The sequence below is a fragment of the Haliotis asinina genome, chromosome 3 (assembly GCF_037392515.1).
Source record: "Haliotis asinina isolate JCU_RB_2024 chromosome 3, JCU_Hal_asi_v2, whole genome shotgun sequence".
NCBI lineage: Eukaryota > Metazoa > Mollusca > Gastropoda > Lepetellida > Haliotidae > Haliotis > Haliotis asinina.
In genome coordinates this window covers 83,395,399-83,422,873 of record NC_090282.1, presented here as the reverse complement: position 1 = coordinate 83,422,873, position 27,475 = coordinate 83,395,399, and the positions used below count along the sequence as shown (strand labels likewise).

Genomic DNA, 27,475 nt, shown 5'->3' with positions numbered 1-27,475 from the left:
ATTGCCCATTGTCATTTTAACAGATAACACAGTCCTTTTGTATATGGTCAATAAGATAGATCCTCTACTTTGGAATGCCCAGTGTCCACTGAAATGTTATTTTCCATCCAAAAAACATTGCTCACTGAAATTTTAATAGATGAGAGAGGGAAATAAGGTTGTGCTGACAGTACCGCTTTTCCATTTTGTATAAAAAGAGTTGTACTACGACCCCGACGAGACTTTTGTATATGGTCAATAAGATAGATCCTCTACTTTGGAATGCCCAGTGTCCAACGAAATGTCATTTTCAATCCAAAAAACATTGCTCATTGTCATTTTAATAGATGAGAGAGGGAAATAAGGTTGTGCTGACAGTACCACTTTTCAATTTTGTGTAAAAAGAGTTGTACTACGACCCCGACGAGACTCAAACTAGCAATCTTCTGATTCGAAGTCAGACGCCTTATCCATTAGGCCACGAGGCCAACTATCTCACAGAGGCAGTAATGCCTATTGTACACTCCGGTTTAAAACATTCCTTTTGCTTCTGGTCACCAAGATAAAAAATCTACCTTTGAGTGCTCAGTGTCCATTGAAATGGTATTTTCCATCCAAAAAACATTGCCCATTGTCATTTTAACAGATAACACAGTCCTTTTGTATATGGTCAATAAGATACATCCTCTACTTTGGAATGTCCAGTGTACACTGAAATGTTATTTTCCATCCAAAAAACATTGCTGATTGTCATTTTAATAGATGAGAGAGGGAAATAAGTTTGTGCTGACAAAACCGCTTTTCAATTTTGTATAAAAAGAGTTGTACTACGACCTCGACGAGACTCGAACTCGCAATCTTCTGATTCGAAGTCAGACGCCTTATCCATTAGGCCACGAGGCCAACGATCTTACAGACGCAGTAATGCCTATTGTACACTCCGGTTCAAAACATTCTTTCATTCTCTGGTCACCAAGATAAATACCTAACTTTTGAATGCTCAGTGTCCAATGAAATGGTATGTTCCATCCAGAAAACATTGCTCATTGTCATTTTAATAGATGAGAGAGGGAAATAAGGTTGTGCTGACTGTACCGGTTTTCCATTTTGTATAAAAAGAGTTGTACTACGACCCCGACGAGACTCAAACTAGCAATCTTCTGATTCGAAGTCAGACGCCTTATCCATTAGGCCACGAGGCCAACTATCTCACAGAGGCAGTAATGACTATTGTACACTCCGGTTTAAAACATTCCTTTTGCTTCTGGTCACCAAGATAAAAAATCTACCTTTGAGTGCTCAGTGTCCATTGAAATGGTATTTTCCATCCAAAAAACATTGCCCATTGTCATTTTAACAGATAACACAGTCCTTTTGTATATGGTCAATAAGATACATCCTCTACTTTGGAATGCCCAGTGTACACTGAAATGTTATTTTCCATCCAAAAAACATTGCTGATTGTCATTTTAATAGATGAGAGAGGGAAATAAGTTTGTGCTGACAAAACCGCTTTTCAATTTTGTATAAAAAGAGTTGTACTACGACCTCGACGAGACTCGAACTCGCAATCTTCTGATTCGAAGTCAGACGCCTTATCCATTAGGCCACGAGGCCAACGATCTTACAGACGCAGTAATGCCTATTGTACACTCCGGTTCAAAACATTCTTTCATTCTCTGGTCACCAAGATAAATACCTAACTTTTGAATGCTCAGTGTCCAATGAAATGGTATGTTCCATCCAAAAAACATTGCTCATTGTCATTTTAATAGATGAGAGAGGGAAATAAGGTTGTGCTGACTGTACCGGTTTTCCATTTTGTATAAAAAGAGTTGTACTACGACCCCGACGAGACTCGAACTCGCAATCTTCTGATTCGAAGTCAGACGCCTTATCCATTAGGCCACGATGCCAACGATCTTACAGACGCAGTAATGCCTATTGTACACTCCGGTTCAAAACATTCCTTTTGTTTCTGGTCACCAAGATAAAAAATCTACTTTTGAATGCTCAGTGTCCATTGAAATGGTATTTTCCATCCAAAAAACATTGCCCATTGTCATTTTAACAGATAACACAGTCCTTTTGTATATGGTCAATAAGATTGATCCTCTACTTTGGAATGCCCAGTGTCCACTGAAATGTTATTTTCCATCCAAAAAACATTGCTCACTGTCATTTTAATAGATGAGAGAGGGAAATAAGGTTGTGCTGACAGTACCGCTTTTCAATTTTGTGTAAAAAGAGTTGTACTACGACCCCGACGAGACTCAAACTAGCAATCTTCTGATTCGAAGTCAGACGCCTTATCCATTAGGCCACGAGGCCAACTATCTCACAGAGGCAGTAATGCCTATTGTACACTCCGGTTTAAAACATTCCTTTTGCTTCTTGTCACCAAGATAAAAAATCTACCTTTGAGTGCTCAGTGTCCATTGAAATGGTATTTTCCATCTGAAAAACATTGCCCATTGTCATTTTAACAGATAACACAGTGCTTTTGTATATGGTCAATAAGATACATCCTCTACTTTGGAATGCCCAGTGTCCACTGAAATGTTATTTTCCATCCAAAAAACATTGCTGATTGTCATTTTAATAGATGAGAGAGGGAAATAAGGTTGTGCTGACAACACCGCTTTTCTATTTTGTATAAAAAGAGTTGTACTACGACCTCGACGAGACTCGAACTCGCAATCTTCTGATTCGAAGTCAGACGCCTTATCCATTAGGCCACGAGGCCAACGATCTTACAGACGCAGTAATGCCTATTGTACACTCCGGTTCAAAACATTCTTTCATTCTCTGGTCACCAAGATGAATACCTAACTTTTGAATGCTCAGTGTCCAATGAAATGGTATGTTCCATCCAAAAAACATTGCTCATTGTCATTTTAATAGATGAGAGAGGGAAATAAGGTTGTGCTGACAGTACCGCTTTTCCATTTTGTATAAAAAGAGTTGTACTACGACCCCGACGAGACTTTTTTATATGGTCAATAAGATAGATATTCTACTTTGGAACGCCCAGTGTCCACTGAAGTGTCATTTTCAATCGAAAAAACATTGCTCATTGTCATTTTAATAGATGAGAGAGGGAAATAAGGTTGTGCTGACTGTACCGGTTTTCCATTTTGTATAAAAAGAGTTGTACTACGACCCCGACGAGACTCGAACTCGCAATCTTCTGATTCGAAGTCAGACGCCTTATCCATTAGGCCACGAGGCCAACTATCTTACAGACGCAGTAATGCCTATTGTACACTCCGGTTTAAAACATTGCTTTTGCTTCTGGTCACCAAGATAAAAAATCTACCTTTGAGTGCTCAGTGTCCATTGAAATGGTATTTTCCATCTGAAAAACATTGCCCATTGTCATTTTAACAGATAACACAGTCCTTTTGTATATGGTCAATAAGATACATCCTCTACTTTGGAATGCCCAGTGTCCACTGAAATGTTATTTTCCATCCAAAAAACATTGCTCACTGTCATTTTAATAGATGAGAGAGGGAAATAAGGTTGTGCTGACAGTACCGCTTTTCCATTTTGTATAAAAAGAGTTGTACTACGACCCCGACGAGACTTTTGTATATGGTCAATAAGATAGATCCTCTACTTTGGAATGCCCAGTGTCCAATGAAATGTCATTTTCATTCCAAAAAACATTGCTCATTGTCATTTTAATAGATGAGAGAGGGAAATAAGGTTATGCTGACAGTACCGCTTTTCAATTTTGTGTAAAAAGAGTTGTACTACGACCCCGACGAGACTCGAACTCGCAATCTTCTGATTCGAAGTCAGACGCCTTATCCATTAGGCCACGAGGCCAACTATCTCACAGAGGCAGTAATGCCTATTGTACACTCCGGTTTAAAACATTCCTTTTGCTTCTTGTCACCAAGATAAAAAATCTACCTTTGAGTGCTCAGTGTCCATTGAAATGGTATTTTCCATCTGAAAAACATTGCCCATTGTCATTTTAACAGATAACACAGTGCTTTTGTATATGGTCAATAAGATACATCCTCTACTTTGGAATGCCCAGTGTCCACTGAAATGTTATTTTCCATCCAAAAAACATTGCTGATTGTCATTTTAATAGATGAGAGAGGGAAATAAGGTTGTGCTGACAACACCGCTTTTCTATTTTGTATAAAAAGAGTTGTACTACGACCTCGACGAGACTCGAACTCGCAATCTTCTGATTCGAAGTCAGACGCCTTATCCATTAGGCCACGAGGCCAACGATCTTACAGACGCAGTAATGCCTATTGTACACTCCGGTTCAAAACATTCTTTCATTCTCTGGTCACCAAGATGAATACCTAACTTTTGAATGCTCAGTGTCCAATGAAATGGTATGTTCCATCCAAAAAACATTGCTCATTGTCATTTTAATAGATGAGAGAGGGAAATAAGGTTGTGCTGACAGTACCGCTTTTCCATTTTGTATAAAAAGAGTTGTACTACGACCCCGACGAGACTTTTTTATATGGTCAATAAGATAGATATTCTACTTTGGAACGCCCAGTGTCCACTGAAGTGTCATTTTCAATCGAAAAAACATTGCTCATTGTCATTTTAATAGATGAGAGAGGGAAATAAGGTTGTGCTGACTGTACCGGTTTTCCATTTTGTATAAAAAGAGTTGTACTACGACCCCGACGAGACTCGAACTCGCAATCTTCTGATTCGAAGTCAGACGCCTTATCCATTAGGCCACGAGGCCAACTATCTTACAGACGCAGTAATGCCTATTGTACACTCCGGTTTAAAACATTGCTTTTGCTTCTGGTCACCAAGATAAAAAATCTACCTTTGAGTGCTCAGTGTCCATTGAAATGGTATTTTCCATCTGAAAAACATTGCCCATTGTCATTTTAACAGATAACACAGTCCTTTTGTATATGGTCAATAAGATACATCCTCTACTTTGGAATGCCCAGTGTCCACTGAAATGTTATTTTCCATCCAAAAAACATTGCTCACTGTCATTTTAATAGATGAGAGAGGGAAATAAGGTTGTGCTGACAGTACCGCTTTTCCATTTTGTATAAAAAGAGTTGTACTACGACCCCGACGAGACTTTTGTATATGGTCAATAAGATAGATCCTCTACTTTGGAATGCCCAGTGTCCAATGAAATGTCATTTTCATTCCAAAAAACATTGCTCATTGTCATTTTAATAGATGAGAGAGGGAAATAAGGTTATGCTGACAGTACCGCTTTTCAATTTTGTGTAAAAAGAGTTGTACTACGACCCCGACGAGACTCGAACTCGCAATCTTCTGATTCGAAGTCAGACGCCTTATCCATTAGGCGACGAGGCCAACGATCTTACAGACGCAGTAATGCCTATTGTACACTCCGGTTCAAAACATTCTTTCATTCTCTGGTCACCAAGATAAATACCTAACTTTTGAATGCTCAGTGTCCAATGAAATGGTATGTTCCATCCAAAAAACATTGCTCATTGTCATTTTAATAGATGAGAGAGGGAAATAAGGTTGCGCTGACAGTACCGGTTTTCCATTTTGTATAAAAAGAGTTGTACTACGACCCCGACGAGACTCGAACTCGCAATCTTCTGATTCGAAGTCAGACGCCTTATCCATTAGGCCACGAGGCCAACTATCTTACAGACGCAGTAATGCCTATTGTACACTCCGGTTCAAAACATTCCTTTTGCTTCTGGTCACCAAGATAAAAAATCTACTTTTGAATGCTCAGTGTCCATTGAAATGGTATTTTCCATCCAAAAAACATTGCCCATTGTCATTTTAACAGATAACACAGTCCTTTTGTATATTGTCAATAAGATTGATCCTCTACTTTGGAATGCCCAGTGTCCACTGAAATGTTATTTTCCATCCAAAAAACATTGCTCACTGTCATTTTAATAGATGAGAGAGGGAAATAAGGTTGTGCTGACAGTACCGCTTTTCAATTTTGTGTAAAAAGAGTTGTACTACGACCCCGACGAGACTCAAACTAGCAATCTTCTGATTCGAAGTCAGACGCCTTATCCATTAGGCCACGAGGCCAACTATCTCACAGACGCAGTAATGCCTATTGTACACTCCGGTTTAAAACATTCCTTTTGCTTCTGGTCACCAAGATAAAAAATCTACCTTTGAGTGCTCAGTGTCCATTGAAATGGTATTTTCCATCTGAAAAACATTGCCCATTGTCATTTTAACAGATAACACAGTCCTTTTGTATATGGTCAATAAGATAGATCCTCTACTTTGGAATGCCCAGTGTCCACTGAAATGTTATTTTCCATCCAAAAAACATTGCTGATTGTCATTTTAATAGATGAGAGAGGGAAATAAGGTTGTGCTGACAACACCGCTTTTCTATTTTGTATAAAAAGAGTTGTACTACGACCTCGACGAGACTCGAACTCGCAATCTTCTGATTCGAAGTCAGACGCCTTATCCATTAGGCCACGAGGCCAACGATCTTACAGACGCAGTAATGCCTATTGTACACTCCGGTTCAAAACATTCTTTCATTCTCTGGTCACCAAGATGAATACCTAACTTTTGAATGCTCAGTGTCCAATGAAATGGTATGTTCCATCCAAAAAACATTGCTCATTGTCATTTTAATAGATGAGAGAGGGAAATAAGGTTGTGCTGACAGTACCGGTTTTCAATTTTGTATAAAAAGAGTTGTACTACGACCCCGACGAGACTCGAACTCGCAATCTTCTGATTCGAAGTCAGACGCCTTATCCATTAGGCCACGAGGCCAACTATCTTACAGACGCAGTAATGCCTATTGTACACTCCGGTTTAAAACATTGCTTTTGCTTCTGGTCACCAAGATAAAAAATCTACCTTTGAGTGCTCAGTGTCCATTGAAATGGTATTTTCCATCTGAAAAACATTGCCCATTGTCATTTTAACAGATAACACAGTCCTTTTGTATATGGTCAATAAGATACATCCTCTACTTTGGAATGCCCAGTGTCCACTGAAATGTTATTTTCCATCCAAAAAACATTGCTCACTGTCATTTTAATAGATGAGAGAGGGAAATAAGGTTGTGCTGACAGTACCGCTTTTCCATTTTGTATAAAAAGAGTTGTACTACGACCCCGACGAGACTTTTGTATATGGTCAATAAGATAGATCCTCTACTTTGGAATGCCCAGTGTCCAATGAAATGTCATTTTCAATCCAAAAAACATTGCTCATTGTCATTTTAATAGATGAGAGAGGGAAATAAGGTTATGCTGACAGTACCGCTTTTCAATTTTGTGTAAAAAGAGTTGTACTACGACCCCGACGAGACTCGAACTCGCAATCTTCTGATTCGAAGTCAGACGCCTTATCCATTAGGCCACGAGGCCAACTATCTCACAGACGCAGTAATGACTATTGTACACTCCGGTTTAAAACATTCCTTTTGCTTCTGGTCACCAAGATAAAAAATCTACCTTTGAGTGCTCAGTGTCCATTGAAATGGTATTTTCCATCCAAAAAACATTGCCCATTGTCATTTTAACAGATAACACAGTCCTTTTGTATATGGTCAATAAGATACATCCTCTACTTTGGAATGCCCAGTGTACACTGAAATGTTTTTTTCCATCCAAAAAACATTGCTCATTGTAATTTTAATAGATGAGAGAGGGAAATAAGGTTGTGCTGACAAAACCGCTTTTCAATTTTGTATAAAAAGAGTTGTACTACGACCTCGACGAGACTCGAACTCGCAATCTTCTGATTCGAAGTCAGACGCCTTATCCATTAGGCCACGAGGCCAACGATCTTACAGACGCAGTAATGCCTATTGTACACTCCGGTTCAAAACATTCTTTCATTCTCTGGTCACCAAGATAAATACCTAACTTTTGAATGCTCAGTGTCCAATGAAATGGTATGTTCCATCCAAAAAACATTGCTCACTGTCATTTTAATAGATGAGAGAGGGAAATAAGGTTGTGCTGACAGTACCGGTTTTACATTTTGTATAAAAAGAGTTGTACTACGACCCCGACGAGACTCGAACTCGCAATCTTCTGATTCGAAGTCAGACGCCTTATCCATTAGGCCACGAGGCCAACTATCTTACAGACGCAGTAATGCCTATTGTACACTCCGGTTCAAAACATTCCTTTTGCTTCTGGTCACCAAGATAAAAAATCTACTTTTGAATGCTCAGTGTCCATTGAAATGGTATTTTCCATCCAAAAAACATTGCCCATTGTCATTTTAACAGATAACACAGTCCTTTTGTATATGGTCAATAAGATTGATCCTCTACTTTGGAATGCCCAGTGTCCACTGAAATGTTATTTTCCATCCAAAAAACATTGCTCACTGTCATTTTAATAGATGAGAGAGGGAAATAAGGTTGTGCTGACAGTACCGCTTTTCAATTTTGTGTAAAAAGAGTTGTACTACGACCCCGACGAGACTCAAACTAGCAATCTTCTGATTCGAAGTCAGACGCCTTATCCATTAGGCCACGAGGCCAACTATCTCACAGACGCAGTAATGCCTATTGTACACTCCGGTTTAAAACATTCCTTTTGCTTCTGGTCACCAAGATAAAAAATCTACCTTTGAGTGCTCAGTGTCCATTGAAATGGTATTTTCCATCTGAAAAACATTGCCCATTGTCATTTTAACAGATAACACAGTCCTTTTGTATATGGTCAATAAGATACATCCTCTACTTTGGAATGCCCAGTGTCCACTGAAATGTTATTTTCCATCCAAAAAACATTGCTGATTGTCATTTTAATAGATGAGAGAGGGAAATAAGGTTGTGCTGACAACACCGCTTTTCTATTTTGTATAAAAAGAGTTGTACTACGACCTCGACGAGACTCGAACTCGCAATCTTCTGATTCGAAGTCAGACGCCTTATCCATTAGGCCACGAGGCCAACGATCTTACAGACGCAGTAATGCCTATTGTACACTCCGGTTCAAAACATTCTTTCATTCTCTGGTCACCAAGATGAATACCTAACTTTTGAATGCTCAGTGTCCAATGAAATGGTATGTTCCATCCAAAAAACATTGCTCATTGTCATTTTAATAGATGAGAGAGGGAAATAAGGTTGTGCTGAGAGTACCGGTTTTCAATTTTGTATAAAAAGAGTTGTACTACGACCCCGACGAGACTCGAACTCGCAATCTTCTGATTCGAAGTCAGACGCCTTATCCATTAGGCCACGAGGCCAACTATCTTACAGACGCAGTAATGCCTATTGTACACTCCGGTTTAAAACATTGCTTTTGCTTCTGGTCACCAAGATAAAAAATCTACCTTTGAGTGCTCAGTGTCCATTGAAATGGTATGTTCCATTAAAAAAACATTGCGCATTGTCATTTTAACAGATAACACAGTCCTTTTGTATATGGTCAATAAGATAGATCCTCTACTTTGGAATGCCCAGTGTCCACTGAAATGTTATTTTCCATCCAAAAAACATTGCTCACTGTCATTTTAATAGATGAGAGAGGGAAAAAAGGTTGTGCTGACAGTACCGCTTTTCCATTTTGTATAAAAAGAGTTGTACTACGACCCCGACGAGACTTTTGTATATGGTCAATAAGATACATCCTCTACTTTGGAATGCCAAGTGTCCAATGAAATGTCATTTTCAATCCAAAAAACATTGCTCATTGTCATTTTAATAGATGAGAGAGGGAAATAAGGTTATGCTGACAGTACCGCTTTTCAATTTTGTGTAAAAAGAGTTGTACTACGACCCCGACGAGACTCAAACTAGCAATCTTCTGATTCGAAGTCAGACGCCTTATCCACTAGGCCACGAGGCCAACTATCTCACAGACGCAGTAATGACTATTGTACACTTCGGTTTAAAACATTCCTTTTGCTTCTGGTCACCAAGATAAAAAATCTACCTTTGAGTGCTCAGTGTCCATTGAAATGGTATTTTCCATCCAAAAAACATTGCCCATTGTCATTTTAACAGATAACACAGTGCTTTTGTATATGGTCAATAAGATACATCCTCTACTTTGGAATGCCCAGTGTACACTGAAATGTTATTTTCCATCCAAAAAACATTGCTCATTGTCATTTTAATAGATGAGAGAGGGAAATAAGGTTGTGCTGACAACACCGCTTTTCAATTTTATATAAAAAGAGTTGTACTACGACCTCGACGAGACTCGAACTCGCAATCTTCTGATTCGAAGTCAGACGCCTTATCCATTAGGCCACGAGGCCAACGATCTTACAGACGCAGTAATGCCTATTGTACACTCCGGTTCAAAACATTCTTTCATTCTCTGGTCACCAAGATAAATACCTAACTTTTGAATGCTCAGTGTCCAATGAAATGGTATGTTCCATCCAAAAAACATTGCTCATTGTCATTTTATTAGATGAGAGAGGGAAATAAGGTTGTGCTGACAGTACCACTTTTCAATTTTGTGTAAAAAGAGTTGTACTACGACCCCGACGAGACTCGAACTCGCAATCTTCTGATTCGAAGTCAGACGCCTTATCCATTAGGCCACGAGGCCAACTATCTTACAGACGCAGTAATGCCTATTGTACACTCCGGTTTAAAACATTGCTTTTGCTTCTGGTCACCAAGATAAAAAATCTACCTTTGAGTGCTCAGTGTCCATTGAAATGGTATTTTCCATTCAAAAAACATTGCCCATTGTCATTTTAACAGATAACACAGTCCTTTTGTATATGGTCAATAAGATAGATCCTCTACTTTGGAATGCCCAGTGTCCACTGAAATGTTATTTTCCATCCAAAAAACATTGCTGATTGTCATTTTAATAGATGAGAGAGGGAAATAAGGTTGTGCTGACAACACCGCTTTTCTATTTTGTATAAAAAGAGTTGTACTACGACCTCGAGGAGACTCGAACTCGCAATCTTCTGATTCGAAGTCAGACGCCTTATCCATTAGGCCACGAGGCCAACGATCTTACAGACGCAGTAATGCCTATTGTACACTCCGGTTCAAAACATTCTTTCATTCTCTGGTCACCAAGATGAATACCTAACTTTTGAATGCTCAGTGTCCAATGAAATGGTATGTTCCATCCAAAAAACATTGCTCATTGTCATTTTAATAGATGAGAGAGGGAAATAAGGTTGTGCTGACTGTACCGCTTTTCCATTTTGTATAAAAGGAGTTGTACTACGACCCCGACGAGACTTTATTATATGGTCAATAAGATAGATCCTCTACTTTGCAATGCCCAGTGTCCACTGAAATGTCATTTTCAATCGAAAAAACATTGCTCATTGTCATTTTAATAGATGAGAGAGGGAAATAAGGTTGTGCTGACTGTACCGGTTTTCCATTTTGTATAAAAAGAGTTGTACTACGACCCCGACGAGACTCGAACTCGCAATCTTCTGATTCGAAGTCAGACGCCTTATCCATTAGGCCACAAGGCCAACTATCTTACAGACGCAGTAATGCCTATTGTACACTCCGGTTTAAAACATTGCTTTTGCTTCTGGTCACCAAGATAAAAAATCTACCTTTGAGTGCTCAGTGTCCATTGAAATGGTATTTTCCATTCAAAAAACATTGCCCATTGTCATTTTAACAGATAACACAGTCCTTTTGTATATGGTCAATAAGATAGATCCCCTACTTTGGAATGCCCAGTGTCCACTGAAATGATATTTTCCATCCAAAAAACATTGCTCACTGTCATTTTAATAGATGAGAGAGGGAAATAAGGTTGTGCTGACAGTACCGCTTTTCCATTTTGTATAAAAAGAGTTGTACTACGACCCCGACGAGACTTTTGTATATGGTCAATAAGATAGATCCTCTACTTTGGAATGCCCAGTGACCAATGAAATGTCATTTTCAATCCAAAAAACATTGCTCATTGTCATTTTAATAGATGAGAGAGGGAAATAAGGTTGTGCTGACAGTACCGCTTTTCAATTTTGTGTAAAAAGAGTTGTACTACGACCCCGACGAGACTCAAACTAGCAATCTTCTGATTCGAAGTCAGACGCCTTATCCATTAGGCCACGAGGCCAACTATCTCACAGACGCAGTAATGACTATTGTACACTCCGGTTTAAAACATTCCTTTTGCTTCTGGTCACCAAGATAAAAAATCTACCTTTGAGTGCTCAGTGTCCATTGAAATGGTATTTTCCATCCAAAAAACATTGCCCATTGTCATTTTAACAGATAACACAGTCCTTTTGTATATGGTCAATAAGATAGATCCTCTACTTTGGAATGCCCAGTGTACACTGAAATGTTATTTTCTATCCAAAAAACATTGCTCATTGTAATTTTAATAGATGAGAGAGGGAAATAAGGTTGTGCTGACAAAACCGATTTTCAATTTTGTATAAAAAGAGTTGTACTACGACCTCGACGAGACTCGAACTCGCAATCTTCTGATTCGAAGTCAGACGCCTTATCTATTAGGCCACGAGGCCAACGATCTTACAGACGCAGTAATGCCTATTGTACACTCCGGTTCAAAACATTCTTTCATTCTCTGGTCACCAAGATAAATACCTAACTTTTGAATGCTCAGTGTCCACTGAAATGGTATGTTCCATCCAAAAAACATTGCTCATTGTCATTTTAATAGATGAGAGAGGGAAATAAGGTTGTGCTGACTGTACCGGTTTTCCATTTTGTATAAAAAGAGCTGTACTACGACCCCGACGAGACTCGAACTCGCAATCTTCTGATTCGAAGTCAGACGCCTTATCCATTAGGCCACGAGGCCAACTATCTTACAGACGCAGTAATGCCTATTGTACACTCCGGTTCAAAACATTCCTTTTGCTTCTGGTCACCAAGATAAAAAATCTACTTTTGAATGCTCAGTGTCCATTGAAATGGTATTTTCCATCCAAAAAAACATTGCCCATTGTCATTTTAACAGATAACACAGTCCTTTTGTATATGGTCAATAAGATTGATCCTCTACTTTGGAATGCCCAGTGTCCACTGAAATGTTATTTTCCATCCAAAAAACATTGCTCATTGTCATTTTAATAGATGAGAGAGGGAAATAAGGTTGTGCTGACAGTACCACTTTTCAATTTTGTGTAAAAAGAGTTGTACTACGACCCCGACGAGACTCGAACTCGCAATCTTCTGATTCGAAGTCAGACGCCTTATCCATTAGGCCACGAGGCCAACTATCTTACAGACGCAGTAATGCCTATTGTACACTCCGGTTTAAAACATTCCTTTTGCTTCTGGTCACCAAGATAAAAAATCTACCTTTGAATGCTCAGTGTCCATTGAAATGGTATTTTCCATCCAAAAATCATTGCCCATTGTCATTTTAACAGATAACACAGTCCTTTTGTATATGGTCAATAAGATAGATCCTCTACTTTGGAATGCCCAGTGTCCACTGAAATGTCATTTTCAATCCAAAAAACATTGCTCACTGTCATTTTAATAGATGAGAGAGGGAAATAAGGTTGTGCTGACAGTAAAGCTTTTCAATTTTGTGTAAAAAGAGTTGTACTACGACCCCGACGAGACTCGAACTCGCAATCTTCTGATTCGAAGTCAGACGCCTTATCCATTAGGCCACGAGGCCAACGATCTTACAGACGCAGTAATGCCTATTGTACACTGCGGTTTAAAACATTGCTTTTGCTTCTGGTCACCAAGATAAAAAATCTACCTTTGAATGCTCAGTGTCCATTGAAATGGTATTTTCCATTCAAAAAACATTGCCCATTGTCATTTTAACAGATGACACAGTCCTTTTGTATATGGTCAATAAGATAGATCCTCTACTTTGGAATGCCCAGTGTCCACTGAAATGTTATTTTCCATCCAAAAAACATTGCTCATTGTCATTTTAATAGATGAGAGAGGGAAATAAGGTTGTGCTGACAGTACCACTTTTCAATTTTGTGTAAAAAGAGTTGTACTACGACCCCGACGAGACTCGAACTCGCCATCTTCTGATTCGAAGTCAGACGCCTTATCCATTAGGCCACGAGGCCAACTATCTTACAGACGCAGTAATGCCTATTGTACACTCCGGTTTAAAACATTGCTTTTGCTTCTGGTCACCAAGATAAAAAATCTACCTTTGAATGCTCAGTGTCCATTGAAATGGTATTTTCCATCCAAAAATCATTGCCCATTGTCATTTTAACAGATAACACAGTCCTTTTGTATATGGTCAATAAGATACATCCTCTACTTTGGAATGCCCAGTGTACACTGAAATGTTATTTTCCATTGAAAAACATTGCTCATTGTAATTTTAATAGATGAGAGAGGGAAATAAGGTTGTGCTGACAAAACCGCTTTTCAATTTTGTATAAAAAGAGTTGTACTACGACCTCGACGAGACTCGAACTCGCAATCTTCTGATTCGAAGTCAGACGCCTTATCCATTAGGCCACGAGGCCAACGATCTTACAGACGCAGTAATGCCTATTGTACACTCCGGTTCAAAACATTCTTTCATTCTCTGGTCACCAAGATAAATACCTAACTTTTGAATGCTCAGTGTCCACTGAAATGGTATGTTCCATCCAAAAAACATTGCTCATTGTCATTTTAATAGATGAGAGAGGGAAATAAGGTTGTGCTGACTGTACCGGTTTTCCATTTTGTATAAAAAGAGTTGTACTACGACCCCGACGAGACTCGAACTCGCAATCTTCTGATTCGAAGTCAGACGCCTTATCCATTAGGCCACGAGGCCAACTATCTTACAGACGCAGTAATGCCTATTGTACACTCCGGTTCAAAACATTCCTTTTGCTTCTGGTCACCAAGATAAAAAATCTACTTTTGAATGCTCAGTGTCCATTGAAATGGTATTTTCCATCCAAAAAAACATTGCCCATTGTCATTTTAACAGATAGCACAGTCCTTTTGTATATGGTCAATAAGATTGATCCTCTACTTTGGAATGCCCAGTGTCCACTGAAATGTTATTTTCCATCCAAAAAACATTGCTCATTGTCATTTTAATAGATGAGAGAGGGAAATAAGGTTGTGCTGACAGTACCACTTTTCCATTTTGTGTAAAAAGAGTTGTACTACGACCCCGACGAGACTCGAACTCGCAATCTTCTGATTCGAAGTCAGACGCCTTATCCATTAGGCCACGAGGCCAACTATCTTACAGACGCAGTAATGCCTATTGTACATTCCGGTTTAAAACATTGCTTTTGCTTCTGGTCACCAAGATAAAAAATCTACCTTTGAATGCTCAGTGTCCATTGAAATGGTATTTTCCATTCAAAAAACATTGCCCATTGTCATTTTAACAGATAACACAGTCCTTTTGTATATGGTCAATAAGATAGATCCTCTACTTTGGAATGCCCAGTGTCCACTGAAATGTTATTTTCCATCCAAAAAACATTGCTCACTGTCATTTTAATAGATGAGAGAGGGAAATAAGGTTGTGCTGACAGTACCGCTTTTCCATTTTGTATAAAAAGAGTTGTACTGCGACCCCGACGAGACTTTTGTATATGGTCAATAAGATAGATCCTCTACTTTGGAATGCCCAGTGTCCAATGAAATGTCATTTTCAATCCAAAAAACATTGCTCATTGTAATTTTAATAGATGAGAGAGGGAAATAAGGTTGTGCTGACAAAACCGCTTTTCAATTTTGTATAAAAAGAGTTGTACTACGACCTCGACGAGACTCGAACTCGCAATCTTCTGATTCGAAGTCAGACGCCTTATCCATTAGGCCACGAGGCCAACGATCTTACAGACGCAGTAATGCATATTGTACACTCCTGTTCAAAACATTCTTTCATTCTCTGGTCACCAAGATAAATACCTAACTTTTGAATGCTCAGTGTCCACTGAAATGGTATGTTCCATCCAAAAAACATTGCTCATTGTCATTTTAATAGATGAGAGAGGGAAATAAGGTTGTGCTGACTGTACCGGTTTTCCATTTTGTATAAAAAGAGTTGTACTACGACCCCGACGAGACTCGAACTCGCAATCTTCTGATTCGAAGTCAGACGCCTTATCTATTAGGCCACGAGGCCAACGATCTTACAGACGCAGTAATGCCTATTGTACACTCCGGTTCAAAACATTCTTTCATTCTCTGGTCACCAAGATAAATACCTAACTTTTGAATGCTCAGTGTCCACTGAAATGGTATGTTCCATCCAAAAAACATTGCTCATTGTCATTTTAATAGATGAGAGAGGGAAATAAGGTTGTGCTGACTGTACCGGTTTTCCATTTTGTATAAAAAGAGTTGTACTACGACCCCGACGAGACTCGAACTCGCAATCTTCTGATTCGAAGTCAGACGCCTTATCCATTAGGCCACGAGGCCAACTATCTTACAGACGCAGTAATGCCTATTGTACACTCCGGTTCAAAACATTCCTTTTGCTTCTGGTCACCAAGATAAAAAATCTACTTTTGAATGCTCAGTGTCCATTGAAATGGTATTTTCCATCCAAAAAAACATTGCCCATTGTCATTTTAACAGATAACACAGTCCTTTTGTATATGGTCAATAAGATTGATCCTCTACTTTGGAATGCCCAGTGTCCACTGAAATGTTATTTTCCATCCAAAAAACATTGCTCATTGTCATTTTAATAGATGAGAGAGGGAAATAAGGTTGTGCTGACAGTACCACTTTTCAATTTTGTGTAAAAAGAGTTGTACTACGACCCCGACGAGACTCGAACTCGCAATCTTCTGATTCGAAGTCAGACGCCTTATCCATTAGGCCACGAGGCCAACTATCTTACAGACGCAGTAATGCCTATTGTACACTCCGGTTTAAAACATTCCTTTTGCTTCTGGTCACCAAGATAAAAAATCTACCTTTGAATGCTCAGTGTCCATTGAAATGGTATTTTCCATCCAAAAATCATTGCCCATTGTCATTTTAACAGATAACACAGTCCTTTTGTATATGGTCAATAAGATAGATCCTCTACTTTGGAATGCCCAGTGTCCACTGAAATGTCATTTTCAATCCAAAAAACATTGCTCACTGTCATTTTAATAGATGAGAGAGGGAAATAAGGTTGTGCTGACAGTAAAGCTTTTCAATTTTGTGTAAAAAGAGTTGTACTACGACCCCGACGAGACTCGAACTCGCAATCTTCTGATTCGAAGTCAGACGCCTTATCCATTAGGCCACGAGGCCAACGATCTTACAGACGCAGTAATGCCTATTGTACACTCCGGTTCAAAACATTCTTTCATTCTCTGGTCACCAAGATAAATACCTAACTTTTGAATGCTCAGTGTCCACTGAAATGGTATGTTCCATCCAAAAAACATTGCTCATTGTCATTTTAATAGATGAGAGAGGGAAATAAGGTTGTGCTGACTGTACCGGTTTTCCATTTTGTATAAAAAGAGTTGTACTACGACCCCGACGAGACTCGAACTCGCAATCTTCTGATTCGAAGTCAGACGCCTTATCTATTAGGCCACGAGGCCAACGATCTTACAGACGCAGTAATGCCTATTGTACACTCCGGTTCAAAACATTCTTTCATTCTCTGGTCACCAAGATAAATACCTAACTTTTGAATGCTCAGTGTCCACTGAAATGGTATGTTCCATCCAAAAAACATTGCTCATTGTCATTTTAATAGATGAGAGAGGGAAATAAGGTTGTGCTGACTGTACCGGTTTTCCATTTTGTATAAAAAGAGTTGTACTACGACCCCGACGAGACTCGAACTCGCAATCTTCTGATTCGAAGTCAGACGCCTTATCCATTAGGCCACGAGGCCAACTATCTTACAGACGCAGTAATGCCTATTGTACACTCCGGTTCAAAACATTCCTTTTGCTTCTGGTCACCAAGATAAAAAATCTACTTTTGAATGCTCAGTGTCCATTGAAATGGTATTTTCCATCCAAAAAAACATTGCCCATTGTCATTTTAACAGATAACACAGTCCTTTTGTATATGGTCAATAAGATTGATCCTCTACTTTGGAATGCCCAGTGTCCACTGAAATGTTATTTTCCATCCAAAAAACATTGCTCATTGTCATTTTAATAGATGAGAGAGGGAAATAAGGTTGTGCTGACAGTACCACTTTTCAATTTTGTGTAAAAAGAGTTGTACTACGACCCCGACGAGACTCGAACTCGCAATCTTCTGATTCGAAGTCAGACGCCTTATCCATTAGGCCACGAGGCCAACTATCTTACAGACGCAGTAATGCCTATTGTACACTCCGGTTTAAAACATTCCTTTTGCTTCTGGTCACCAAGATAAAAAATCTACCTTTGAATGCTCAGTGTCCATTGAAATGGTATTTTCCATCCAAAAATCATTGCCCATTGTCATTTTAACAGATAACACAGTCCTTTTGTATATGGTCAATAAGATAGATCCTCTACTTTGGAATGCCCAGTGTCCACTGAAATGTCATTTTCAATCCAAAAAACATTGCTCACTGTCATTTTAATAGATGAGAGAGGGAAATAAGGTTGTGCTGACAGTAAAGCTTTTCAATTTTGTGTAAAAAGAGTTGTACTACGACCCCGACGAGACTCGAACTCGCAATCTTCTGATTCGAAGTCAGACGCCTTATCCATTAGGCCACGAGGCCAACGATCTTACAGACGCAGTAATGCCTATTGTACACTGCGGTTTAAAACATTGCTTTTGCTTCTGGTCACCAAGATAAAAAATCTACCTTTGAATGCTCAGTGTCCATTGAAATGGTATTTTCCATTCAAAAAACATTGCCCATTGTCATTTTAACAGATGACACAGTCCTTTTGTATATGGTCAATAAGATAGATCCTCTACTTTGGAATGCCCAGTGTCCACTGAAATGTTATTTTCCATCCAAAAAACATTGCTCATTGTCATTTTAATAGATGAGAGAGGGAAATAAGGTTGTGCTGACAGTACCACTTTTCAATTTTGTGTAAAAAGAGTTGTACTACGACCCCGACGAGACTCGAACTCGCCATCTTCTGATTCGAAGTCAGACGCCTTATCCATTAGGCCACGAGGCCAACTATCTTACAGACGCAGTAATGCCTATTGTACACTCCGGTTTAAAACATTGCTTTTGCTTCTGGTCACCAAGATAAAAAATCTACCTTTGAATGCTCAGTGTCCATTGAAATGGTATTTTCCATCCAAAAATCATTGCCCATTGTCATTTTAACAGATAACACAGTCCTTTTGTATATGGTCAATAAGATACATCCTCTACTTTGGAATGCCCAGTGTACACTGAAATGTTATTTTCCATTGAAAAACATTGCTCATTGTAATTTTAATAGATGAGAGAGGGAAATAAGGTTGTGCTGACAAAACCGCTTTTCAATTTTGTATAAAAAGAGTTGTACTACGACCTCGACGAGACTCGAACTCGCAATCTTCTGATTCGAAGTCAGACGCCTTATCCATTAGGCCACGAGGCCAACGATCTTACAGACGCAGTAATGCCTATTGTACACTCCGGTTCAAAACATTCTTTCATTCTCTGGTCACCAAGATAAATACCTAACTTTTGAATGCTCAGTGTCCACTGAAATGGTATGTTCCATCCAAAAAACATTGCTCATTGTCATTTTAATAGATGAGAGAGGGAAATAAGGTTGTGCTGACTGTACCGGTTTTCCATTTTGTATAAAAAGAGTTGTACTACGACCCCGACGAGACTCGAACTCGCAATCTTCTGATTCGAAGTCAGACGCCTTATCCATTAGGCCACGAGGCCAACTATCTTACAGACGCAGTAATGCCTATTGTACACTCCGGTTCAAAACATTCCTTTTGCTTCTGGTCACCAAGATAAAAAATCTACTTTTGAATGCTCAGTGTCCATTGAAATGGTATTTTCCATCCAAAAAAACATTGCCCATTGTCATTTTAACAGATAGCACAGTCCTTTTGTATATGGTCAATAAGATTGATCCTCTACTTTGGAATGCCCAGTGTCCACTGAAATGTTATTTTCCATCCAAAAAACATTGCTCATTGTCATTTTAATAGATGAGAGAGGGAAATAAGGTTGTGCTGACAGTACCACTTTTCCATTTTGTGTAAAAAGAGTTGTACTACGACCCCGACGAGACTCGAACTCGCAATCTTCTGATTCGAAGTCAGACGCCTTATCCATTAGGCCACGAGGCCAACTATCTTACAGACGCAGTAATGCCTATTGTACATTCCGGTTTAAAACATTGCTTTTGCTTCTGGTCACCAAGATAAAAAATCTACCTTTGAATGCTCAGTGTCCATTGAAATGGTATTTTCCATTCAAAAAACATTGCCCATTGTCATTTTAACAGATAACACAGTCCTTTTGTATATGGTCAATAAGATAGATCCTCTACTTTGGAATGCCCAGTGTCCACTGAAATGTTATTTTCCATCCAAAAAACATTGCTCACTGTCATTTTAATAGATGAGAGAGGGAAATAAGGTTGTGCTGACAGTACCGCTTTTCCATTTTGTATAAAAAGAGTTGTACTGCGACCCCGACGAGACTTTTGTATATGGTCAATAAGATAGATCCTCTACTTTGGAATGCCCAGTGTCCAATGAAATGTCATTTTCAATCCAAAAAACATTGCTCATTGTAATTTTAATAGATGAGAGAGGGAAATAAGGTTGTGCTGACAAAACCGCTTTTCAATTTTGTATAAAAAGAGTTGTACTACGACCTCGACGAGACTCGAACTCGCAATCTTCTGATTCGAAGTCAGACGCCTTATCCATTAGGCCACGAGGCCAACGATCTTACAGACGCAGTAATGCCTATTGTACACTCCGGTTCAAAACATTCTTTCATTCTCTGGTCACCAAGATAAATACCTAACTTTTGAATGCTCAGTGTCCACTGAAATGGTATGTTCCATCCAAAAAACATTGCTCATTGTCATTTTAATAGATGAGAGAGGGAAATAAGGTTGTGCTGACTGTACCGGTTTTCCATTTTGTATAAAAAGAGTTGTACTACGACCCCGACGAGACTCGAACTCGCAATCTTCTGATTCGAAGTCAGACGCCTTATCCATTAGGCCACGAGGCCAACTATCTTACAGACGCAGTAATGCCTATTGTACACTCCGGTTCAAAACATTCCTTTTGCTTCTGGTCACCAAGATAAAAAATCTACTTTTGAATGCTCAGTGTCCATTGAAATGGTATTTTCCATCCAAAAAAACATTGCCCATTGTCATTTTAACAGATAACACAGTCCTTTTGTATATGGTCAATAAGATTGATCCTCTACTTTGGAATGCCCAGTGTCCACTGAAATGTTATTTTCCATCCAAAAAACATTGCTCATTGTCATTTTAATAGATGAGAGAGGGAAATAAGGTTGTGCTGACAGTACCGCTTTTCAATTTTGTGTAAAAAGAGTTGTACTACGACCCCGACGAGACTCGAACTCGCAATCTTCCGATTCGAAGTCAGACGCCTTATCCATTAGGCCACGAGGCCAACTATCTTACAGACGCAGTAATGCCTATTGTACACTCCGGTTTAAAACATTGCTTTTGCTTCTGGTCACCAAGATAAAAAATCTACCTTTGAATGCTCAGTGTCCATTGAAATGGTATTTTCCATCCAAAAATCATTGCCCATTGTCATTTTAACAGATAACACAGTCCTTTTGTATATGGTCAATAAGATAGATCCTCTACTTTGGAATGCCCAGTGTCCACTGAAATGTCATTTTCAATCCAAAAAACATTGCTCATTGTCATTTTAATAGATGAGAGAGGGAAATAAGGTTGTGCTGACAGTAAAGCTTTTCAATTTTGTGTAAAAAGAGTTGTACTACGACCCCGACGAGACTCGAACTCGCAATCTTCTGATTCGAAGTCAGACGCCTTATCCATTAGGCCACGAGGCCAACTATCTTACAGACGCAGTAATGCCTATTGTACACTCCGGTTTAAAACATTGCTTTTGCTTCTGGTCACCAAGATAAAAAATCTACCTTTGAATGCTCAGTGTCCATTGAAATGGTATTTTCCATTCAAAAAACATTGCCCATTGTCATTTTAACAGATAACACAGTCCTTTTGTATATGGTCAATAAGATAGATCCTCTACTTTGGAATGCCCAGTGTCCACTGAAATGTTATTTTCCATCCAAAAAACATTGCTCATTGTCATTTTAATAGATGAGAGAGGGAAATAAGGTTGTGCTGACAGTAACGCTTTTCCATTTTGTATAAAAAGAGTTGTACTACGACCCCGACGAGACTTTTGTATATGGTCAATAAGATAGATCCTCTACTTTGGAATGCCCAGTGTCCAATGAAATGTCATTTTCAATCCAAAAAACATTGCTCATTGTCATTTTAATAGATGAGAGAGGGAAATAAGGTTATGCTGACAGTACAGCTTTTCAATTTTGTGTAAAAAGAGTTGTACTACGACCCCGACGAGACTCAAACTAGCAATCTTCTGATTCGAAGTCAGACGCCTTATCCATTAGGCCACGAGGCCAACTATCTCACAGACGCAGTAATGACTATTGTACACTTCGGTTTAAAACATTCCTTTTGCTTCTGGTCACCAAGATAAAAAATCTACCTTTGAGTGCTCAGTGTCCATTGAAATGGTATTTTCCATCCAAAAAACATTGCCCATTGTCATTTTAACAGATAACACAGTCCTTTTGTATATGGTGAATAAGATACATCCTCTACTTTGGAATGCCCAGTGTACACTGAAATGTTATTTTCCATCCAAAAAACATTGCTCATTGTAATTTTAATAGATGAGAGAGGGAAATAAGGTTGTGCTGACAAAACTGCTTTTCAATTTTGTATAAAAAGAGTTGTACTACGACCTCGACGAGACTCGAACTCGCAATCTTCTGATTCGAAGTCAGACGCCTTATCCATTAGGCCACGAGGCCAACGATCTTACAGACGCAGTAATGCCTATTGTACACTCCGGTTCAAAACATTCTTTCATTCTCTGGTCACCAAGATAAATACCTAACTTTTGAATGCTCAGTGTCCACTGAAATGGTATGTTCCATCCAAAAAACATTGCTCATTGTCATTTTAATAGATGAGAGAGGGAAATAAGGTTGTGCTGACTGTACCGGTTTTCCATTTTGTATAAAAAGAGTTGTACTACGACCCCGACGAGACTCGAACTCGCAATCTTCTGATTCGAAGTCAGACGCCTTATCCATTAGGCCACGAGGCCAACTATCTTACAGACGCAGTAATGCCTATTGTACACTCCGGTTCAAAACATTCCTTTTGCTTCTGGTCACCAAGATAAAAAATCTACTTTTGAATGCTCAGTGTCCATTGAAATGGTATTTTCCATCCAAAAAAACATTGCCCATTGTCATTTTAACAGATAACACAGTCCTTTTGTATATGGTCAATAAGATTGATCCTCTACTTTGGAATGCCCAGTGTCCACTGAAATGTTATTTTCCATCCAAAAAACATTGCTCATTGTCATTTTAATAGATGAGAGAGGGAAATAAGGTTGTGCTGACAGTACCACTTTTCAATTTTGTGTAAAAAGAGTTGTACTACGACCCCGACGAGACTCGAACTCGCAATCTTGTGATTCGAAGTCAGACGCCTTATCCATTAGGCCACGAGGCCAACTATCTTACAGACGCAGTAATGCCTATTGTACACTCCGGTTTAAAACATTGCTTTTGCTTCTGGTCACCAAGATAAAAAATCTACCTTTGAATGCTCAGTGTCCATTGAAATGGTATTTTCCATCCAAAAATCATTGCCCATTGTCATTTTAACAGATAACACAGTCCTTTTGTATATGGTCAATAAGATAGATCCTCTACTTTGGAATGCCCAGTGTCCACTGAAATGTCATTTTCAATCCAAAAAACATTGCTCATTGTCATTTTAATAGATGAGAGAGGGAAATAAGGTTGTGCTGACAGTAAAGCTTTTCAATTTTGTGTAAAAAGAGTTGTACTACGACCCCGACGAGACTCGAACTCGCAATCTTCTGATTCGAAGTCAGACGCCTTATCCATTAGGCCACGAGGCCAACTATCTTACAGACGCAGTAATGCCTATTGTACACTCCGGTTTAAAACATTGCTTTTGCTTCTGGTCACCAAGATAAAAAATCTACCTTTGAATGATCAGTGTCCATTGAAATGGTATTTTCCATTCAAAAAACATTGCCCATTGTCATTTTAACAGATAACACAGTCCTTTTGTATATGGTCAATAAGATAGATCCTCTACTTTGGAATGCCCAGTGTCCACTGAAATGTTATTTTCCATCCAAAAAACATTGCTCATTGTCATTTTAATAGATGAGAGAGGGAAATAAGGTTGTGCTGACAGTAACGCTTTTCCATTTTGTATAAAAAGAGTTGTACTACGACCCCGACGAGACTTTTGTATATGGTCAATAAGATACATCCTCTACTTTGGAATGCCCAGTGTCCAATGAAATGTCATTTTCAATCCAAAAAACATTGCTCATTGTCATTTTAATAGATGAGAGAGGGAAATAAGGTTATGCTGACAGTACAGCTTTTCAATTTTGTGTAAAAAGAGTTGTACTACGACCCCGACGAGACTCAAACTAGCAATCTTCTGATTCGAAGTCAGACGCCTTATCCATTAGGCCACGAGGCCAACTATCTCACAGACGCAGTAATGACTATTGTACACTTCGGTTTAAAACATTCCTTTTCCTTCTGGTCACCAAGATAAAAAATCTACCTTTGAGTGCTCAGTGTCCATTGAAATGGTATTTTCCATCCAAAAAACATTGCCCATTGTCATTTTAACAGATAACACAGTCCTTTTGTATATGGTGAATAAGATACATCCTCTACTTTGGAATGCCCAGTGTACACTGAAATGTTATTTTCCATCCAAAAAACATTGCTCATTGTAATTTTAATAGATGAGAGAGGGAAATAAGGTTGTGCTGACAAAACTGCTTTTCAATTTTGTATAAAAAGAGTTGTACTACGACCTCGACGAGACTCGAACTCGCAATCTTCTGATTCGAAGTCAGACGCCTTATCCATTAGGCCACGAGGCCAACGATCTTACAGACGCAGTAATGCCTATTGTACACTCCGGTTCAAAACATTCTTTCATTCTCTGGTCACCAAGATAAACACCTAACTTTTGAATGCTCAGTGTCCACTGAAATGGTATGTTCCATCCAAAAAACATTGCTCATTGTCATTTTAATAGATGAGAGAGGGAAATAAGGTTGTGCTGACTGTACCGGTTTTCCATTTTGTATAAAAAGAGTTGTACTACGACCCCGACGAGACTCGAACTCGCAATCTTCTGATTCGAAGTCAGACGCCTTATCCATTAGGCCACGAGGCCAACTATCTTACAGACGCAGTAATGCCTATTGTACACTCCGGTTCAAAACGTTCCTTTTGCTTCTGGTCACCAAGATAAAAAATACACTTTTGAATGCTCAGTGTCCATTGAAATGGTATTTTCCATCCAAAAAAACATTGCCCATTGTCATTTTAACAGATAACACAGTCCTTTTGTATATGGTCAATAAGATTGATCCTCTACTTTGGAATGCCCAGTGTCCACTGAAATGTTATTTTCCATCCAAAAAACATTGCTCATTGTCATTTTAATAGATGAGAGAGGGAAATAAGGTTGTGCTGACAGTACCACTTTTCAATTTTGTGTAAAAAGAGTTGTACTACGACCCCGACGAGACTCGAACTCGCAATCTTGTGATTCGAAGTCAGACGCCTTATCCATTAGGCCACGAGGCCAACTATCTTACAGACGCAGTAATGCCTATTGTACACTCCGGTTTAAAACATTGCTTTTGCTTCTGGTCACCAAGATAAAAAATCTACCTTTGAATGCTCAGTGTCCATTGAAATGGTATTTTCCATCCAAAAATCATTGCCCATTGTCATTTTAACAGATAACACAGTCCTTTTGTATATGGTCAATAAGATAGATCCTCTACTTTGGAATGCCCAGTGTCCACTGAAATGTCATTTTCAATCCAAAAAACATTGCTCATTGTCATTTTAATAGATGAGAGAGGGAAATAAGGTTGTGCTGACAGTAAAGCTTTTCAATTTTGTGTAAAAAGAGTTGTACTACGACCCCGACGAGACTCGAACTCGCAATCTTGTGATTCGAAGTCAGACGCCTTATCCATTAGGCCACGAGGCCAACTATCTTACAGACGCAGTAATGCCTATTGTACACTCCGGTTTAAAACATTGCTTTTGCTTCTGGTCACCAAGATAAAAAATCTACCTTTGAATGATCAGTGTCCATTGAAATGGTATTTTCCATTCAAAAAACATTGCCCATTGTCATTTTAACAGATAACACAGTCCTTTTGTATATGGTCAATAAGATAGATCCTCTACTTTGGAATGCCCAGTGTCCACTGAAATGTTATTTTCCATCCAAAAAACATTGCTCATTGTCATTTTAATAGATGAGAGAGGGAAATAAGGTTGTGCTGACAGTAACGCTTTTCCATTTTGTATAAAAAGAGTTGTACTACGACCCCGACGAGACTTTTGTATATGGTCAATAAGATAGATCCTCTACTTTGGAATGCCCAGTGTCCAATGAAATGTCATTTTCAATCCAAAAAACATTGCTCATTGTCATTTTAATAGATGAGAGAGGGAAATAAGGTTATGCTGACAGTACAGCTTTTCAATTTTGTGTAAAAAGAGTTGTACTACGACCCCGACGAGACTCAAACTAGCAATCTTCTGATTCGAAGTCAGACGCCTTATCCATTAGGCCACGAGGCCAACTATCTCACAGACGCAGTAATGACTATTGTACACTTCGGTTTAAAACATTCCTTTTGCTTCTGGTCACCAAGATAAAAAATCTACCTTTGAGTGCTCAGTGTCCATTGAAATGGTATTTTCCATCCAAAAAACATTGCCCATTGTCATTTTAACAGATAACACAGTCCTTTTGTATATGGTCAATAAGATACATCCTCTACTTTGGAATGCCCAGTGTACACTGAAATGTTATTTTCCATCCAAAAAACATTGCTCATTGTAATTTTAATAGATGAGAGAGGGAAATAAGGTTGTGCTGACAAAACTGCTTTTCAATTTTGTATAAAAAGAGTTGTACTACGACCTCGACGAGACTCGAACTCGCAATCTTCTGATTCGAAGTCAGACGCCTTATCCATTAGGCCACGAGGCCAACGATCTTACAGACGCAGTAATGCCTATTGTACACTCCGGTTCAAAACATTCTTTCATTCTCTGGTCACCAAGATAAACACCTAACTTTTGAATGCTCAGTGTCCACTGAAATGGTATGTTCCATCCAAAAAACATTGCTCATTGTCATTTTAATAGATGAGAGAGGGAAATAAGGTTGTGCTGACTGTACCGGTTTTCCATTTTGTATAAAAAGAGTTGTACTACGACCCCGACGAGACTCGAACTCGCAATCTTCTGATTCGAAGTCAGACGCCTTATCCATTAGGCCACGAGGCCAACTATCTTACAGACGCAGTAATGCCTATTGT

General features: G+C 39.0%; 43 non-coding genes across 43 annotated transcripts; all 43 read right to left on the bottom strand.

Moving 5' to 3' along the window:
- Positions 1–809: 809 nt before the first annotated feature.
- On the bottom strand, positions 810–882 carry Trnar-ucg (transfer RNA arginine (anticodon UCG)). Its single transcript has one exon. It is a non-coding gene; the product is annotated as a tRNA-Arg (tRNA).
- Positions 883–1,523: 641 nt separating this feature from the next.
- On the bottom strand, positions 1,524–1,596 carry Trnar-ucg (transfer RNA arginine (anticodon UCG)). The gene has a single exon. It is a non-coding gene; the product is annotated as a tRNA-Arg (tRNA).
- A 1,056-nt stretch (positions 1,597–2,652) lies between these two features.
- Positions 2,653–2,725, bottom strand: Trnar-ucg (transfer RNA arginine (anticodon UCG)). Its single transcript has one exon. It is a non-coding gene; the product is annotated as a tRNA-Arg (tRNA).
- Positions 2,726–3,138: 413 nt separating this feature from the next.
- On the bottom strand, positions 3,139–3,211 carry Trnar-ucg (transfer RNA arginine (anticodon UCG)). Its single transcript has one exon. It is a non-coding gene; the product is annotated as a tRNA-Arg (tRNA).
- Positions 3,212–3,740: 529 nt separating this feature from the next.
- Trnar-ucg (transfer RNA arginine (anticodon UCG)) lies at positions 3,741–3,813 on the bottom strand. The gene has a single exon. It is a non-coding gene; the product is annotated as a tRNA-Arg (tRNA).
- A 342-nt stretch (positions 3,814–4,155) lies between these two features.
- Positions 4,156–4,228, bottom strand: Trnar-ucg (transfer RNA arginine (anticodon UCG)). Its single transcript has one exon. It is a non-coding gene; the product is annotated as a tRNA-Arg (tRNA).
- Positions 4,229–4,641: 413 nt separating this feature from the next.
- Positions 4,642–4,714, bottom strand: Trnar-ucg (transfer RNA arginine (anticodon UCG)). The gene has a single exon. It is a non-coding gene; the product is annotated as a tRNA-Arg (tRNA).
- Positions 4,715–5,542: 828 nt separating this feature from the next.
- On the bottom strand, positions 5,543–5,615 carry Trnar-ucg (transfer RNA arginine (anticodon UCG)). Its single transcript has one exon. It is a non-coding gene; the product is annotated as a tRNA-Arg (tRNA).
- Positions 5,616–6,372: 757 nt separating this feature from the next.
- Positions 6,373–6,445, bottom strand: Trnar-ucg (transfer RNA arginine (anticodon UCG)). The gene has a single exon. It is a non-coding gene; the product is annotated as a tRNA-Arg (tRNA).
- A 226-nt stretch (positions 6,446–6,671) lies between these two features.
- On the bottom strand, positions 6,672–6,744 carry Trnar-ucg (transfer RNA arginine (anticodon UCG)). Its single transcript has one exon. It is a non-coding gene; the product is annotated as a tRNA-Arg (tRNA).
- Positions 6,745–7,273: 529 nt separating this feature from the next.
- On the bottom strand, positions 7,274–7,346 carry Trnar-ucg (transfer RNA arginine (anticodon UCG)). Its single transcript has one exon. It is a non-coding gene; the product is annotated as a tRNA-Arg (tRNA).
- Positions 7,347–7,688: 342 nt separating this feature from the next.
- Trnar-ucg (transfer RNA arginine (anticodon UCG)) lies at positions 7,689–7,761 on the bottom strand. The gene has a single exon. It is a non-coding gene; the product is annotated as a tRNA-Arg (tRNA).
- A 226-nt stretch (positions 7,762–7,987) lies between these two features.
- Trnar-ucg (transfer RNA arginine (anticodon UCG)) lies at positions 7,988–8,060 on the bottom strand. Its single transcript has one exon. It is a non-coding gene; the product is annotated as a tRNA-Arg (tRNA).
- Positions 8,061–8,817: 757 nt separating this feature from the next.
- Trnar-ucg (transfer RNA arginine (anticodon UCG)) lies at positions 8,818–8,890 on the bottom strand. The gene has a single exon. It is a non-coding gene; the product is annotated as a tRNA-Arg (tRNA).
- A 226-nt stretch (positions 8,891–9,116) lies between these two features.
- On the bottom strand, positions 9,117–9,189 carry Trnar-ucg (transfer RNA arginine (anticodon UCG)). The gene has a single exon. It is a non-coding gene; the product is annotated as a tRNA-Arg (tRNA).
- Positions 9,190–10,133: 944 nt separating this feature from the next.
- Trnar-ucg (transfer RNA arginine (anticodon UCG)) lies at positions 10,134–10,206 on the bottom strand. The gene has a single exon. It is a non-coding gene; the product is annotated as a tRNA-Arg (tRNA).
- Positions 10,207–10,432: 226 nt separating this feature from the next.
- Trnar-ucg (transfer RNA arginine (anticodon UCG)) lies at positions 10,433–10,505 on the bottom strand. The gene has a single exon. It is a non-coding gene; the product is annotated as a tRNA-Arg (tRNA).
- A 2,144-nt stretch (positions 10,506–12,649) lies between these two features.
- On the bottom strand, positions 12,650–12,722 carry Trnar-ucg (transfer RNA arginine (anticodon UCG)). The gene has a single exon. It is a non-coding gene; the product is annotated as a tRNA-Arg (tRNA).
- A 343-nt stretch (positions 12,723–13,065) lies between these two features.
- On the bottom strand, positions 13,066–13,138 carry Trnar-ucg (transfer RNA arginine (anticodon UCG)). Its single transcript has one exon. It is a non-coding gene; the product is annotated as a tRNA-Arg (tRNA).
- Positions 13,139–13,480: 342 nt separating this feature from the next.
- On the bottom strand, positions 13,481–13,553 carry Trnar-ucg (transfer RNA arginine (anticodon UCG)). The gene has a single exon. It is a non-coding gene; the product is annotated as a tRNA-Arg (tRNA).
- Positions 13,554–14,309: 756 nt separating this feature from the next.
- On the bottom strand, positions 14,310–14,382 carry Trnar-ucg (transfer RNA arginine (anticodon UCG)). Its single transcript has one exon. It is a non-coding gene; the product is annotated as a tRNA-Arg (tRNA).
- A 226-nt stretch (positions 14,383–14,608) lies between these two features.
- Trnar-ucg (transfer RNA arginine (anticodon UCG)) lies at positions 14,609–14,681 on the bottom strand. Its single transcript has one exon. It is a non-coding gene; the product is annotated as a tRNA-Arg (tRNA).
- A 343-nt stretch (positions 14,682–15,024) lies between these two features.
- On the bottom strand, positions 15,025–15,097 carry Trnar-ucg (transfer RNA arginine (anticodon UCG)). Its single transcript has one exon. It is a non-coding gene; the product is annotated as a tRNA-Arg (tRNA).
- A 529-nt stretch (positions 15,098–15,626) lies between these two features.
- Trnar-ucg (transfer RNA arginine (anticodon UCG)) lies at positions 15,627–15,699 on the bottom strand. Its single transcript has one exon. It is a non-coding gene; the product is annotated as a tRNA-Arg (tRNA).
- Positions 15,700–16,224: 525 nt separating this feature from the next.
- Positions 16,225–16,297, bottom strand: Trnar-ucg (transfer RNA arginine (anticodon UCG)). The gene has a single exon. It is a non-coding gene; the product is annotated as a tRNA-Arg (tRNA).
- A 343-nt stretch (positions 16,298–16,640) lies between these two features.
- Trnar-ucg (transfer RNA arginine (anticodon UCG)) lies at positions 16,641–16,713 on the bottom strand. Its single transcript has one exon. It is a non-coding gene; the product is annotated as a tRNA-Arg (tRNA).
- Positions 16,714–17,055: 342 nt separating this feature from the next.
- Trnar-ucg (transfer RNA arginine (anticodon UCG)) lies at positions 17,056–17,128 on the bottom strand. Its single transcript has one exon. It is a non-coding gene; the product is annotated as a tRNA-Arg (tRNA).
- A 525-nt stretch (positions 17,129–17,653) lies between these two features.
- Trnar-ucg (transfer RNA arginine (anticodon UCG)) lies at positions 17,654–17,726 on the bottom strand. Its single transcript has one exon. It is a non-coding gene; the product is annotated as a tRNA-Arg (tRNA).
- Positions 17,727–18,069: 343 nt separating this feature from the next.
- Positions 18,070–18,142, bottom strand: Trnar-ucg (transfer RNA arginine (anticodon UCG)). Its single transcript has one exon. It is a non-coding gene; the product is annotated as a tRNA-Arg (tRNA).
- A 342-nt stretch (positions 18,143–18,484) lies between these two features.
- Trnar-ucg (transfer RNA arginine (anticodon UCG)) lies at positions 18,485–18,557 on the bottom strand. The gene has a single exon. It is a non-coding gene; the product is annotated as a tRNA-Arg (tRNA).
- Positions 18,558–19,313: 756 nt separating this feature from the next.
- Positions 19,314–19,386, bottom strand: Trnar-ucg (transfer RNA arginine (anticodon UCG)). The gene has a single exon. It is a non-coding gene; the product is annotated as a tRNA-Arg (tRNA).
- A 226-nt stretch (positions 19,387–19,612) lies between these two features.
- Positions 19,613–19,685, bottom strand: Trnar-ucg (transfer RNA arginine (anticodon UCG)). The gene has a single exon. It is a non-coding gene; the product is annotated as a tRNA-Arg (tRNA).
- Positions 19,686–20,028: 343 nt separating this feature from the next.
- Trnar-ucg (transfer RNA arginine (anticodon UCG)) lies at positions 20,029–20,101 on the bottom strand. The gene has a single exon. It is a non-coding gene; the product is annotated as a tRNA-Arg (tRNA).
- Positions 20,102–20,630: 529 nt separating this feature from the next.
- On the bottom strand, positions 20,631–20,703 carry Trnar-ucg (transfer RNA arginine (anticodon UCG)). Its single transcript has one exon. It is a non-coding gene; the product is annotated as a tRNA-Arg (tRNA).
- Positions 20,704–20,929: 226 nt separating this feature from the next.
- Positions 20,930–21,002, bottom strand: Trnar-ucg (transfer RNA arginine (anticodon UCG)). The gene has a single exon. It is a non-coding gene; the product is annotated as a tRNA-Arg (tRNA).
- A 758-nt stretch (positions 21,003–21,760) lies between these two features.
- Positions 21,761–21,833, bottom strand: Trnar-ucg (transfer RNA arginine (anticodon UCG)). The gene has a single exon. It is a non-coding gene; the product is annotated as a tRNA-Arg (tRNA).
- A 944-nt stretch (positions 21,834–22,777) lies between these two features.
- Trnar-ucg (transfer RNA arginine (anticodon UCG)) lies at positions 22,778–22,850 on the bottom strand. Its single transcript has one exon. It is a non-coding gene; the product is annotated as a tRNA-Arg (tRNA).
- Positions 22,851–23,076: 226 nt separating this feature from the next.
- Positions 23,077–23,149, bottom strand: Trnar-ucg (transfer RNA arginine (anticodon UCG)). The gene has a single exon. It is a non-coding gene; the product is annotated as a tRNA-Arg (tRNA).
- Positions 23,150–23,907: 758 nt separating this feature from the next.
- Positions 23,908–23,980, bottom strand: Trnar-ucg (transfer RNA arginine (anticodon UCG)). The gene has a single exon. It is a non-coding gene; the product is annotated as a tRNA-Arg (tRNA).
- A 944-nt stretch (positions 23,981–24,924) lies between these two features.
- On the bottom strand, positions 24,925–24,997 carry Trnar-ucg (transfer RNA arginine (anticodon UCG)). Its single transcript has one exon. It is a non-coding gene; the product is annotated as a tRNA-Arg (tRNA).
- A 226-nt stretch (positions 24,998–25,223) lies between these two features.
- On the bottom strand, positions 25,224–25,296 carry Trnar-ucg (transfer RNA arginine (anticodon UCG)). Its single transcript has one exon. It is a non-coding gene; the product is annotated as a tRNA-Arg (tRNA).
- A 1,775-nt stretch (positions 25,297–27,071) lies between these two features.
- On the bottom strand, positions 27,072–27,144 carry Trnar-ucg (transfer RNA arginine (anticodon UCG)). Its single transcript has one exon. It is a non-coding gene; the product is annotated as a tRNA-Arg (tRNA).
- Positions 27,145–27,370: 226 nt separating this feature from the next.
- On the bottom strand, positions 27,371–27,443 carry Trnar-ucg (transfer RNA arginine (anticodon UCG)). The gene has a single exon. It is a non-coding gene; the product is annotated as a tRNA-Arg (tRNA).
- Positions 27,444–27,475: the final 32 nt, after the last annotated feature.